This window comes from Pinus tabuliformis, chromosome 2_1 (assembly GCF_031772625.1).
Source record: "Pinus tabuliformis cultivar Carrire ecotype Pingquan chromosome 2_1, CPIR1, whole genome shotgun sequence".
In the NCBI taxonomy this organism is placed as follows: Eukaryota; Viridiplantae; Streptophyta; class Pinopsida; order Pinales; family Pinaceae; genus Pinus; species Pinus tabuliformis.
This window is the reverse complement of record NC_142299.1, coordinates 855,669,722-855,683,956: the sequence shown is the minus strand read 5'-3', so window position 1 is coordinate 855,683,956 and position 14,235 is coordinate 855,669,722.

The following is a 14,235-nucleotide window of genomic DNA, read 5'->3' as shown; positions in this document are numbered from 1 at the left end:
ATGGAAACCGCTTACCGGCCCCCCGCTAAATGTCAAAACTATCACTATTCACATTAACCACCAAAACGTTGACTTTACACACAAAGCCAAAACCCCGAAATCATTTCTTTTATAGTGAACTCAACTGAAACTATCATGCACGCACCTGCAAAGGTCGAAGTTGAAGTCTACATCCACTCGCCACCCTAAAGATGCCATTGAACATTTAGTTTGCCTTTCAGCAACACTGAACATCTTCAACAATTTGCAGTTATCAGTCAACCTATTAAGAATGCATTTTCCATAAATACTAGCTATTTAGACCAAAATCTGGTGAAAAAACCTTGTCTAAAATTCTGGACAAACTACTGAGTTTCTTAAAAATTAAAAGAAAGATTAATTGAAAGGAACTTGAAACTGCCCCGACCTACTCTACACTAAAACCCTACTACCCTAAAAAACTGAAAATTTGCTTTCCCCCATTCTTAAATCCACAAGAACTGAGAATTTTTTCCCCTATCGCCATGGATGTCAGGGAACTTACTACTTCTCACTTGGACCTCGACCACCTTCCCCTTGCTAATAAAGATTTCCAAATCATGGACAACTTTGTCCTTGAATACCCTATCAAACTATACTAGCGATACAGGGACCAATACCTAAACCAAGCTGATAACATAGGTTTGTGGGAATGTAATTTTCCCAAGTCCTAATTCCCTGAGGTGCACATTTTCCCTGAAATCATTCATTATTTCCATGTAAACTACATTCCCAGTCAAAGAGCAGTGATGTCCCCTCACCAAATAATACTTTTCAGCATCACTGCCGACTCAATCAATGAAATGATGCAACTACAACTAGGGCAGAACTTAACCCCTATTTCAATTGGAGACCTACTAGATAAATTTCCAAAGCTTACAACTTCCAAGATTGCTGAAATGCTTTAGAACTTCATCAGGGAGGAAAAGCATGCCCCAACAAAACCTCCTCCTTATGTGGCTACCATGTTTTCCCCATTTGGTCAAGATATAGTAGCAATGATCTCTTGTGTTTTAGGTTATACCACGAGTGAATACATAGATGAAATCATTTTAGCCTTCATGTCCATTTTCACTCTAGGAAAACCCCCTATTGTAATGTATTATTATGCCAAGTACATAGCTGATAGGATGCATGAACAATTTTTGAGAATGAGTAATGAAAGAGTGTTTAAGAATTCTTCAGTTTTGTACCTCCTTTTCTTATACGATCAAGCTAACAAGTTCCCATTCACTCTTGAAAAGCTTGACACTAAAGGTCATCCTAGGTCTATAGTTTTTTCGACTCCTTTGGTACATAAGTAGGATTCCCCATATCCATACATAGATTTCATTGATCTTTCTGTACATCCAATAGTGACCATGATACTAGGAAGTCCTCCTCCAAGAATCAGATTAGATATCACGAGGATCCTGTAGCTAGAAAAAAAAAACAAAGTGGGAGATTGTTAATTGTATGAAAATCACATAGAAATTAGGATATATGGATTTTATTTGGCCCCATATAAACTACCCATATGCCTCCCAATGAGGTTATTTTCTTTGGAGTACTACAAGTAGATAATCAATTTAGATGAGGTGCATTTTGTTAAAGCCAAAAAGAAGGCCCAGCTCATAATCGAAGATCAACTAGGCCTATTTGTATGCAATAGCAGAGAAGGTGGAAGAGAAGCAAAAGAAATCCTTTAGAGATTCAAACTAAAACAAAGCTTCATGTGGATATATTATCCCTATGACTTCATCTACAATAGAAGACAGGAAAGCAAGATGACTCCCTACATTCACCATCGAATCCTTGGAATAGAGAAATATGAAAATCAGTTGGAATGGGTGGAGAATACTCTAGTGGGCAGAGATAGAACTGAGGTTGCTATTGAAAATGCACTAATTGATCTAGAGAAAAGGCTTGATGAAGGTTCTTTCCTACAGGTTCTGGGAGAATCTCAAGCACAAGGAGAATCACAGGCACACAGTGAACAATCCATAGAAGAAAAATACCAGGTATAAGAGGAGTCAGAACAACTAGACTTATCAAAAGAACTGACTCAAAAAAGACTGCCAGAGCCTATAAGGAGTACTACCCCTACCCTGCAAACTCCTCTAAATGAGGAGAAAAACCTCAAAAAAAACAAGGAAGAGGCAACTACATCAGGTAAGGAAACCAAACAAACATATGCATAAACCAGCCTGGTCAAAAGGCAAAGGTTAAATCCTATCTCTGAGCAAGAATTCACAGAAGAGACAGTAGGAGCCACCACCACAAAGAAAGAAAGAAGTAGGCCTACCACTCCTTCTGGGGGCACACTAGAACCTTCCACATCTCATACTTAGATGTTGGAGAGGCAACAAAGTATTGAAGTGTCTTCATTTAGGATTCCAATAGACAAAGATCAGGATATCATAGAAAGGTACAAGGACAACAAAGCTAGGAATCAAAGGATAAAGGCCCAGACTTATGCACAGTAACTCAAGATGGCACCTACCGACCAAACATGGCTGATGTCAGCCTATGATGTGAAAGAAGAAAAAATTCAAATTACATTCATGAAGCCTACCACACAACAACCAAGATCAGCAACTGACTTCCACAAGATCTATTTTGAAGTGCTAGCAAAGGCCATACATCGTATTGACCAAATTGAGTTGCACAAACAGATAGGGGAGATGATTTACTCCACCTTGACTGGTAACGCCATCACAACCCACCAATTGTAGAACTCCCTGAATAATATATCAACTCAGTTCCAGTTGGAGAAGGCCTCTCTACAATCAAAAGACACCAGAATCAAGTCCTCAGAGGACTTAATCATTGAGTTGGGACACAATCCCAAAGATGTAAAGGCCACTAAAAAGTTGATAAAGAAGAAGAATGGTGACATAGCTTCTTTGAAGAAGCAACTCAAAATTCCACCATTTCATCATCCACAAATATAAAAAGTACTGGAAACACAAAAGGGACAAGAGGAGCTCATGGACTTCATCCTAAAGCTAAATGAACAATTGAAAGAAACATAGAAATAATTGGGCACATCGATTCAATCCAAACAGAGTGAATTGGCCACTACTTACACAATTGCCATTTCCACAGTAACAACAGCAGCCCTTTCAAATAATATTTGAGCAAGCAGAATTGGTGAAAGTGGCCACCAGAGTAATACAAAAGGTAAAGTAAGACCTAGGAGACTAGCCTAAAGATGTTAATTGACTCATCCAATAATTTATCAACAAGAACATGCATGAACTAAATCAGCTTGATGTGGAGGACATAATAGTAGCCATCATTAAAATCAAAAAGTTTCTTTCTAAAAGAAACCTTATGCTTAACCTAGAGGTAAAATGCCATAACATGTAGGTTGGCATTGACAGATTCATGGAAAAGTTTCAAATTTTGAGGGATAATAGCCTTTCTAGTCCCATGGTAATCAATGACAAACTTATGACCCAATTCGACTATGTTGACAGATTAAAGAAATTGTCCAAGGAACAAGAAAGCACTTCAGAAGTGAAAGCATTGCCAACAGGAAATGTATTATATGATACTTTAGAAAATCTATTCTTCCTAGAGCATGAGGTGAACCATCTATTTTTCACCAAGCCAAAGTTTGCCAAATAAACTAAGGCAGACGAGATATATAGAGTTATGCTCAAGGCAATGTTACCTGAAGATGAATGGTGGGAATAAATGATAGATTTACTATAAGTTACCAGAGTAAAAATGAAGGCAGGTGAAAAGACATATAAATAGGGTCAAAGAGTGACAAGTTAAAGAGTATCAGTCGAAGGTTAAAGACAAATATGATTCCAATGTACAAATATCAGCCAGCTTAAAGAGCTCAAATTCGAACTTCAAACAACCAACACTATCACAATAAAAGGGACAACATGATGCAGTTTTCCACCTGTCTCTATCTTCATGCTTGAAGATATTTTGATTTCCTAGATTAATTCTCAAACTGTTATGAGATATTTTGTAATAATGTTTGTATAAATACTTCACCTTTCATAGCATTTAGGGTGGATTCAAAGACATTTCTATAGATATTTTCATATCATGTTAAGGTGCTATTGTATTAAAGCTGGATTGGCTTGCTCGATCAAGGAATAAAGTAAAGACATTTCACAGGATTGTTGTGTAAAGCAGAAATCAAATAAGTATTTTTTCTAATGTGTATTATGGTTTTCCTTTATGTTTATTAATAATCATATGTGTTTCTATGAAATCTTAATGGTAAACTAGGAATTATATTTTAGAATTGGATTTAATGCTCTCTGTCTTAACTATTTACATTCTTAATGATTTCTGCTAAACTATCTTAGTTAGGTAATTCCTAAATGCTCCCTTACTTTCGTACTTTCCCCCCTCGGTCTATAGTAAAGGATTATTAGTTTCACTTGCCTCATGATTACCTCCTTCTCCTCATTTCGATCCCAGTCTAAGGATTCTTCATTGCCCTTTCACCCTAGTTAGGACTATCTCATCCATTGAACCTGAAGATTTTCCTTTTGCTTTGCTAGCCTTCCCTGTGAACACTCCCCTTAGTGATCTGGTCCAGTTAAGCCATACTTTGGTTGACTCCATATCCCAATGGCTCTAAGGCCTTGCTCCATCCATCTGTTCCTATAATTCCATCACCCAACCAAATTCAACACCTTATCAAGACTAAGAGCTAGCCTAAAAGCCCACCCAAAACAAAGTTAAATTATAAAGAGAGAGCCCTCTCTGGACATAGGTTGGCTAGAACCCGAGTCCAAAATATTAGGTTTATGGTTACCTTGGATTATTCCTTCTTTCGATAACTTCTAGGGAAGACCTCTGAGTGATAACAATCTATTCATCAAATACTAGACACACGAATCAAACACAGAAACCATGGGAAAAAATCTAAAGACAAGTGATGAAACTAGTCACACACACACTTGTATACAATATTTACAAGTGAAACTCAGTCAGATATGTCACAATAAAGTGTTCCCACAATTGGGAATATCCCAAGGGTTTCTATATGCAGACACATGTAGGGTAAGGGAACCATATGGCTCACAGATGTGGGGCCATGCCAAAGGATGTCAAGCTACCCAATGTTAAAAGTTTGACCATGCCAAGGATAGTCTAACATAGTTTCATTTTCAAAACTAACCCAAATAAATGAGGGAGGATCAACACATAATACATGTATAAGGAATTCGTCGAAAAGTAGTGAGCAAAATTTGATAGCAAGTTTGGTAGTATAATCCAAAGACTTAACCTGGTCCAAGGGTGGCATGACTACGTAACACCAAGGTGGTCTCACCTGAGTCCATTCAAGGTTTATTATGGTGAGCTCTGTATGCTCCAAATAGGGACAACTAGAGTTAGAAAGAGCCATAACCTCCCCACAACGATCAATAGGTGAATCCATAACATTGAATATGAGTTGTTGAGAAGAAGATGCGTCATCAAGGGAGTCACATGGAACAAGTGGAGAGGTAGCCCATGTGGGAAAATGAACCTAGTCATATGCCTTATTTGGATGGATTTTCTTACGAGTGTCCTGAGGTACTGATGGGACTAATCAGGAGGCAATATCTTCCTCTAGAGGTGGCAAAGGATGATCACTAGGTTGATCAACTTCCATAAGAACAGGAAACACCAACTAAGGATCAAAATTTCTATGGGTTCCATAGGTGCCAAAAGAGATCATTTGCATATGAGCTTTTGATGAGGATGATGGAATTTTAGGCGATGGTAATTGAGGAATTACCCTAATAAGATATGAGATTGTAAACAAGCCCACACCAACACTTTGATACTGACCATAGTGATTTCCCATAAGTGGTACTAAGTTCTCGGTAGTGGAAATTTAGTTCGATGACACATAATAGTCAATTTGATGAATGGTAACAATGTTGCATTCATGAGGAAAGAAAAGTGCATGGAAGACAAATGATACAATAATAGTTATTGAATAGAATCAAGTAAGACTAAGGAGGAGGTTGTCATCAAAAGAGCCTTCGATGACATAAACATTGTCGTATACAATTTTTCCCCATAACTCAGTGCAAATATTGCTAAAAACCCCCTTAGATACAAATTTGTGTCCATGAAAGGCTTGAAGAGTAGTGTTGAATGTAGCGAGTTCTCGAGACCCAATTGCCTTCCATCATGATACTGACATGACACATGTGGAAGATCCTTGATCCACAAAAGTGCGATAAATATTCCAATGGAAGACACACATGATAATTCATAAGGAAATCTGGTGGTAGATTGAAGGAGAAGCCTTGTCAACATTGGACAAAATGATGTTTGAGTCATATTGATATACTCCACCAATGGAATACAACATGGCATTCTATTGTTGAGGACAACTTTGCAAAACCACCAGGGAAGACATGGCACAAGGAGCCTAGGAAATGTCATCAATAATATTATAGTGTTAAGTAGGCCAGGTAGAAGGATTTTGTGTTGTCTTGTGAATTACACCACTGGGGGGTGATAAATAGGGTCTATAGTATTATCTAATGTGATAGGTCTAGTCGAAGGAAGTGGAGTAGGTGAGTCCTTAGGAGAAGAACTTGACTTAGAAACATCATATGACTTATCTCACGTGGTGACATTCATGTCTTCTTTTCACATAAATATGGACGAACTGTTGGTAGAATGGGACAACAACCCCTCACGAGCGCCTTGTTGAGGTGGAGGAGGCATAGAAACCATTTGCTTTTGGGGTTGTGCAGGAAATCTGAGTTAAAACAACACGTTAACTAGATTGTGGTGGTGAAAGGAGTTTATGAACTTTGTCCATCGGAGGGAATTCTTGAGTAAGATGCTCACCTTGATAAATTTTACAAGGAAATTTAATCTTTCGATGATGCTCACTCATGCCCCCTCCATGATTTTAGGGATCTGGTTGAAATTCTTGACTAGTTTTATTCTTTTGTTTATTCCTCTTGTTATGCTTTTTACCACCAGGTTTTTTTATTGTTCTTAGATCGTGTGAACTTCATCATCAAAACACCAGTGGATTGCTCAAAAGAGTGTGACTTATTAGAGTCATATTTTGTTGTTGGGGCCTGTGATGTGACAATTAATTGCCCAAGATGAGAAGCAATTTGGCTAATGGAATAAAAAGAAACCCTAATCATCCCATCAGCGTGTGGGCAAGGAACAAGTTTTTGTGGGTCAATGTAAGGACTAGGAGCATTAGGGAGGACTTCGTATATTGTGGCTGATTATGAATAAATCAGATTTGGTTGCTAAGCGACTAATATAGCTTTCTCCTTAGTCACGGCTCGAAACATGGAGACATCCTTGGCAATTTGGGGTCGAAGAGATCAAATAAGCGTTTACCTAGAATCACATCAAGGATTTTGGTTCTAACAAACCTTTTGTGATGACGCCACTCATGAATACGGTAAGAAATTATGGTGGCATCATCTTGTTTAAAGTTTTGCAAGAGGTCAGAATTAATATCATATTATGTTGGCCATTAAGTGTGCTAAAAATATTTGAACTACAGAAGAAAAGTAATCATAGGATGTTGTATCCAACTCAATGTACCATTTTATGAAATCGTCGGTTAACATATGTTGGAACAAGTGAAGAATAGTAAAATCATCCACGAGAGAGGTGGATAAACACAAAAGATGCTAGGTAGTGGTACGAGTGGATGGATTCTCTCGAGGGTTTCCTTCAAATTTAGAAATTCGGAATGGTAATTTGGGGGCATAGGTGGATGCTAGGGATCATATCTAATGTAGTCATTAGTCAACTTGGAAAAATATATTTATAGGTGCTAGAGGTCCCTTACCAACCTTGTGGTTCCCCCATTTAAGGATTGTGATGGATGGATTGTTGGTGAAGGTATGGCTTCACCTTGGCATATGACTGCTGCAAGCTAGAGCAACTATTGATAGGATTCCCCCGTCCCCAAGGTATCTGCTACTAGAAAGGAAAGGACCCCTAAAAACATGATTTCTCAAAGGGTTTTAGCCTAGAGGATAAAACAAACTATCCTACACAGTAGGACTAACATAAGGAGAATAACCTGTATGGGTGATGACACTAGTAATAGTGTTGCCTCCAGGTAAAATAACCACCCTAGGAAAGATCATGGTAGGTGGCCTCCCTCCAAACAATGAAATATACCACGCTTATGACATGATAGAAGCAATGTTACCCACCTGTTTACTAAGAGAAACTAATGACTCTCCCCACATATTTCTAGAATTTACAACACCTACTTGAGTAACAACAATTGTTTGTTCATCAAAGATAGGTGAAATGACTCCTCACTCTACCAGCTGACTAGAACGAGTAACCATGGTCGGTGTAGAAGTTGGAGTAGGCATGGAAACATTTGTGAAATTTGTGGGTGATATAGATGAAACTCGTGGGTTATCCCAAGAATATGTTAGGGGTGTAGATGAAGGAGTCTGTATGACCCTACTAAGGGGCAATAACGATGACATGGAAGCTAACACTGTCGATGGAGAAGGCAAAGAAGTATCATAGTTCACTGTGGGAAAATCAATTGATAATTTTAAAAACGTATAACAAGGTGTGAAAGGATCAACATTCAATGGAAACAACTCATGTTCTATTAGATCAGTCAAAGGTGGATTGGAACGAGCATCAAAATTATGTTCCAAAGTTTTCATAGAAATTAGGTCACTTCCAGGATGACCAAGTAAGGATTCCAAAAACATGTGTTGATCTAAGTCATGAGCACTCAGAGGCACTCTCCATGTAGGAGTGACAAGTCCACCTCGTTTAGGATACAAACCATCAATACAACGTGACTGATAATGAATAAATTCAACCAACGTGAAAGATTTTAAACTAACGCAATTATATTAGTGAAAATAGCATAAGGCCAAAAATATTGACTCAGAATAAATAACGCAAACTAGAAAATTCCTACAAGATTGTCACACATGAAATAAAATACATAGGAGCTCGCAGTGGAACCACTATACTAGCGACCTGCTTCCCAACCCTTTTGGCTATAAACTGCGTTGAATCTACCTCACTAGTCATGGAACAACCCCTTACAGAACTGACTCAGTATGAATAATATTTTTCCTAGGTACAAGGAAGACAACCTTGACCTTGCACCTATGTATGAGCCCTAAGAGATAGGCACTATGGTCACCAATGATAATAACAAGACCTTGGGGGAGATTCACAAGACATATCCACATGCAAGGGTAAGACACTTAACTCAAAGAGTTAAGACCAAAAACCCCTTCAAATTAGCCTCCGAAGTGCTATAGAAAATGCTAATAAGACTTTTTGTATGTGTGTAATTTCCGTTATATTGCACCACCTGAAACTAAACGAAATTGGTCATGTCAACCTGCTTATCCCAAGTGTGACTTCGTGCTTAACCCTCTTATTAGAAGGACTTCCCAAACCACACTATTGCAATTGAATTTATCTCCCTACCATAAGATGCCATCTTTTTCTTGTAGGCTTGGAGAAGTTGACTCACATAATTATCTCCAAGACCCTAGCCTAAGCTAGTGTTGATGTTCTACCAGTAAAATGAAAATATGGGACTAGTTGATTTTATTATCATGTTAATTTTAATTGGTTGTTGTTTACATAGTTGGGATGCGGTGTGAAACATAGATGGTGTGAATGACTCTTCTTAGTAACCATGATGCAGATATATGAAAATTTTTCTTTTCACTTCAATGAATTCTAACTACATGAGGCTAAGAGTTTTTTAGAAGACACCAATACGTATGATAATACACCTCTCACTAAATTATTAATGAAAATACCCAAAATTTATAAAAAAATTGACCCAATAATGAAAACAAAGACAAAAAATAAAATCCGAAAAGAGACTAAAGAAGTCCCCAAGCTAGAACAAAAAGCACTCTAAAAGCATATGATCCGGAAAGTCAATGCCAAAAAGGAAATCCAAAAAACTCAAGCAATCAAACAAGAAATCCAATCTGAAAAATGAAGGAAATGTCAATAAGATATGGATGTAGCACAATGGCTCAACGAAGGCAAATGTTCTACAAAGGTCAAAACCAGACCTTAGAGGCAGAAAGGCCTAAACAATATCAAATAAGTGCGATACAAAACAATAAAAAACACACTAAAATGAAGATTTCTTTATGAAAGTTGCACAACAAATCACAACACCACTATTTGTGACAAACACAACCAATAAAGAGAAAATATCAACTAACAAAAAATGACAAAACCACACAAGGGGAAAAGGAAACCAAAAGTGGGATATGAAAGAAATCTAAATAGTCACCAAAAGTACCGAATCAGATTTGAATATAAGATCTAAACATGAGAACATTAGTCCTCAACCAAATGACACAAGAAATCATCATGAGAACGTTGAATACCAAAATCAATGGAAAATCCCAAGCAAATCAATACGAAATGGCTTAGACTTGACAAAAATTAGCAGCTAGCAGCAACAAAAACTGATAGATCCAAAATATCTAAAATACATGACAAGAAAAAAGAAGATCAATGCCTCAAACAAGGTAAAACCCTTATCTCGATAAAGGAAAGAAAATCTAAGGAAATCATGCAAAAAAATGGATCTAGATGAAATATAGCTAGTAAAGATGGAGCTCAAATAGATAAAGATAGAGGAGAAAACCTTTGAGGACCAAAATAAAATTTTCAGGGATACTAGCCCAGTCACATGTACAATTCAGGATCAATTCAGTCAGTCACTCTATTGATAAATGCAAGGGAGTGACTCGGATCCTTGAGCTACATAATTTAATCCATGTGGGAGAAACTAGGGAGAAAACTAAGAATTCCCCAAAAGCCCATGCACAAGCTGAGAAAAAATCAAAATATTCAAAAAAATTAACCCTAAAAAACACTAGTACAAAATTAGAGATTTGTGATTACATGACTAAAAAATTTGGTCACCACAATTATTTCAAGTGAATTACTACTAAATTTGAGAAATTTTAAGTTACCCAACTAAAAACGACTAACTTAATGAGTAATTCATTTTAGGGATAAGATATATGACTAGATATTAAGGGACTCAACTAAAAGAGACTAACTTAAATGACTAATTTTGTCCAAGACTAAAATATATGACTCGATAATAAGTGACAAAATTAAAAATCATTAATGTAAATGACTACTATAGTCCAAGAATAATAATATCACCAACTAACAAGTGCAACTTATGAGGTATATACCAATTGGTTAATGTGCGGTTAAGTCCCTGCGAGGTCATAGTTTCAAACCTCGTGGAGAGGGGCTGAGGAGTGGAATCCACTTTAGGGGAATTAAACTTTCCAAGGGTATCCAAGGCTTACTAAAGCGTTGCACAACCATAGTGATAATCATCCCATTCTCGATGGGCCTATATTCTTGGTGGCAATAAGAGGGTTGAACCCAGGCTAAGCCTTTCATAGTTACAAAAATATAAAAAATAAAAATAAAAATAAATGTTTGATTATTAGAAAAACTAAAATATCATCATGCTAAAAAGCATAAGATACATGGAGGTTCCTTTATGTTCCCATACCTTAACACCTTAAGACAAGACGAGAGGAAAATAAGGGCTTATCAACAATAAAATAAAAAAAGTATTCTAGTACGTAAATGTAACATTTTTTTCGTTAACAAGTTACTAGAAATTTTATACATTACTAAATAATTTTGATCCATCTTAGTCTACATCCATCTTAATTCTAGATTTACCAAGTATTTAGTGGGATCAAAAGCCTTTTCACACTAAATAAAATTTGCACCTCAAGAAATTAGATCCTTCTTTGCACTTACTAGATCTTGAGTTATGATGGATCTAAGCTACTATAGAAAAAAATATTCCCAATTTCAACTAATATAATGGGTTTGAGATACAGCTCTTGACATTTATGACATCATGCTTTTTAACGTAAAAGAAAAATAATATATAATGTGGGTTTCAATTACAATTACATATATATTCATTCTATTGATTTAACATTTTAAAATGTTATTTTAAAAACATTTTTTACAACATAAAACCTTTTCATATTTATGTGCCACGTGGTTGAAATACGAAATTGAGTCAATGCATAGAGAAAGAAAAAGCGCACAAACTATAAAAACTATGATTTATTTATAAATAATATTATTAATAATGAATTTAAACTACGATAAAGCTAACTGGTCTTTGGTACAGCGAATGGTGAAAGATAATTGATTAACTAGAGGTATAATTTGATAAAAAATTTAGGAGGAATGCATCACATTTAAATCTAGTCCACACATTGAGTGAGGTGATGCCGCATGTGGATAATTGAATATTATTTCTTGAACACACATTGTTCATAGTTATAGCTTGTTATGGTATACTGAAAAATCAAACCATTTCTCCTTTTTTTGTTTTCTTGCACTAAAAGCTAATGATATGGGAAATGGTTTCTATGTCGGAGCTCCAGTTTTATGTTCCTCCTTGTAAATGAAGCTATTGCAGCCATTTATACAGTTTTTTGGTAATTTTTTCTATCTTTTAAAATTGACAGATAATTTTTTGGATGAGAATTAGGGGTATAGACATACCTCACAGGTGTTGAAGAATCTAGGGAAATCTGGTTTGGAATGATTCTTTAGGACTAGATAACAATTTGTGAAGTCATTTTACTTTTCTTGCTAGCTTTAATATTCTTCTTTTCTTATTACTGCATGTGTTTGCTTCATCAAATTGCTATTAGAACATAAAACAAGAACACAAGATGTTGTCTATCTGCGAGGGCTAAAATCTCTCTTCTCTTGAGAGGAAACCCCTTTAGTAAGTTTCTCTTACTGAATCATCTTCTTGATCAATTCCAAACCCTAGACCCTTGACAATAATATCCTCCAAGAAAAAGTAAAATACTTCCTTCTTCCTGCACTTTTTTCCTTGCATTTTGTCCTACTTCTTTCGGCACTTCATTCCCCAGTACTTCGTCCTCCTACTTCCTTTGGTAACCGGTGATAGAACTTCTTATGCTTAGTTCTAGAATATATATTTTCTTCCTGATATTTAGTGAAATATTTCACATAATATGGTTGCTTCCTTTTGTTAACCAACCAAGCTCCTTCTTGATGTGAAGTAGCAGACTTGATGTGACAACATTGCAGTCCTAGTTCTTCGCACATGTGGGAGGTTTCCCTTAGTTTTTGACTCCTTTCTCCTTCACTTCTGAGAGTCTCTTATTTTCTTGGGTATGATGCCTTATAGGCCTAATTTACTAGCCCAAACAAGGAGGAATTATCACAGTGATATTTCTGTTGTTATATCCATAGATGACCCTTCTTTTCTCACACATGTGACTGTGTATCCTCCTTAGGACAGCCCTATAAACTTCAGCTTGTGTCTCTCCTTCTTCACTACACTAGAGGCTCCTTGTATTTTTACTTTGTGCACCCTTTCTTGGTTCTTCTTCTTCTATAATTTCAGAGTTAGATTTCGTTTTACTTAGAAGAGTGGACAACCTCTATATATAGAGGATTGTCCCTACTTTAGGGTGACATGACAGATCTAATTCAGATTTCTTCATTGTAGGTTTCATTCCATGGAGGAAACTTGTTGACTTTGCATGGACATATTATCTAGAGTCTAACACATAAACATACAAGGTGCGACAAGCCCTTAAGGTCTTCAACCTTTTGTTTTGACTATTTGACTCACCTATAGAACTTTAGCTTTTGCTAGTCCTATTTCAATGAGCAAGAAACTCATTGACACATATTATAGAAATAATATTTCTTAAGTAAATAAATACAAATATGAAAATCACATTTATGAAGACCGAACCTATTTACGCTTCCTTCAACACTCCCTGTTAACTAGGGAGGTATTCATACAACATTACAAGGTGTTTTCCTATCGTTCAATCTTGAAGAATTCACATAAGAGAAACCCAATTTGCAATCCATCTGTTATAGTATCATAATAACCAGCAATGTTTACATAGCGAGGCGTTAACTAACAACTCTATCTCTCAATAGATCATATGAAAATGCTAGTGATACCAATGACTTATAGACATGTTAGTCATTATCTCTCAAGGTACATACCGACCTGGGCGTTCACTAGCTATGACCTTATAGGACTATACTTGTCTTGGGTTCCCATCCCTCGAAGAATATCAGTCCTCTTGCCTACTCTTGTCCTAGATTCCCTACACATTGTCAAAGAGTATCGGATGCCATATGATTACCCAATCCTCCCATTATTTCTACCCAAGTGAAGACAATAAT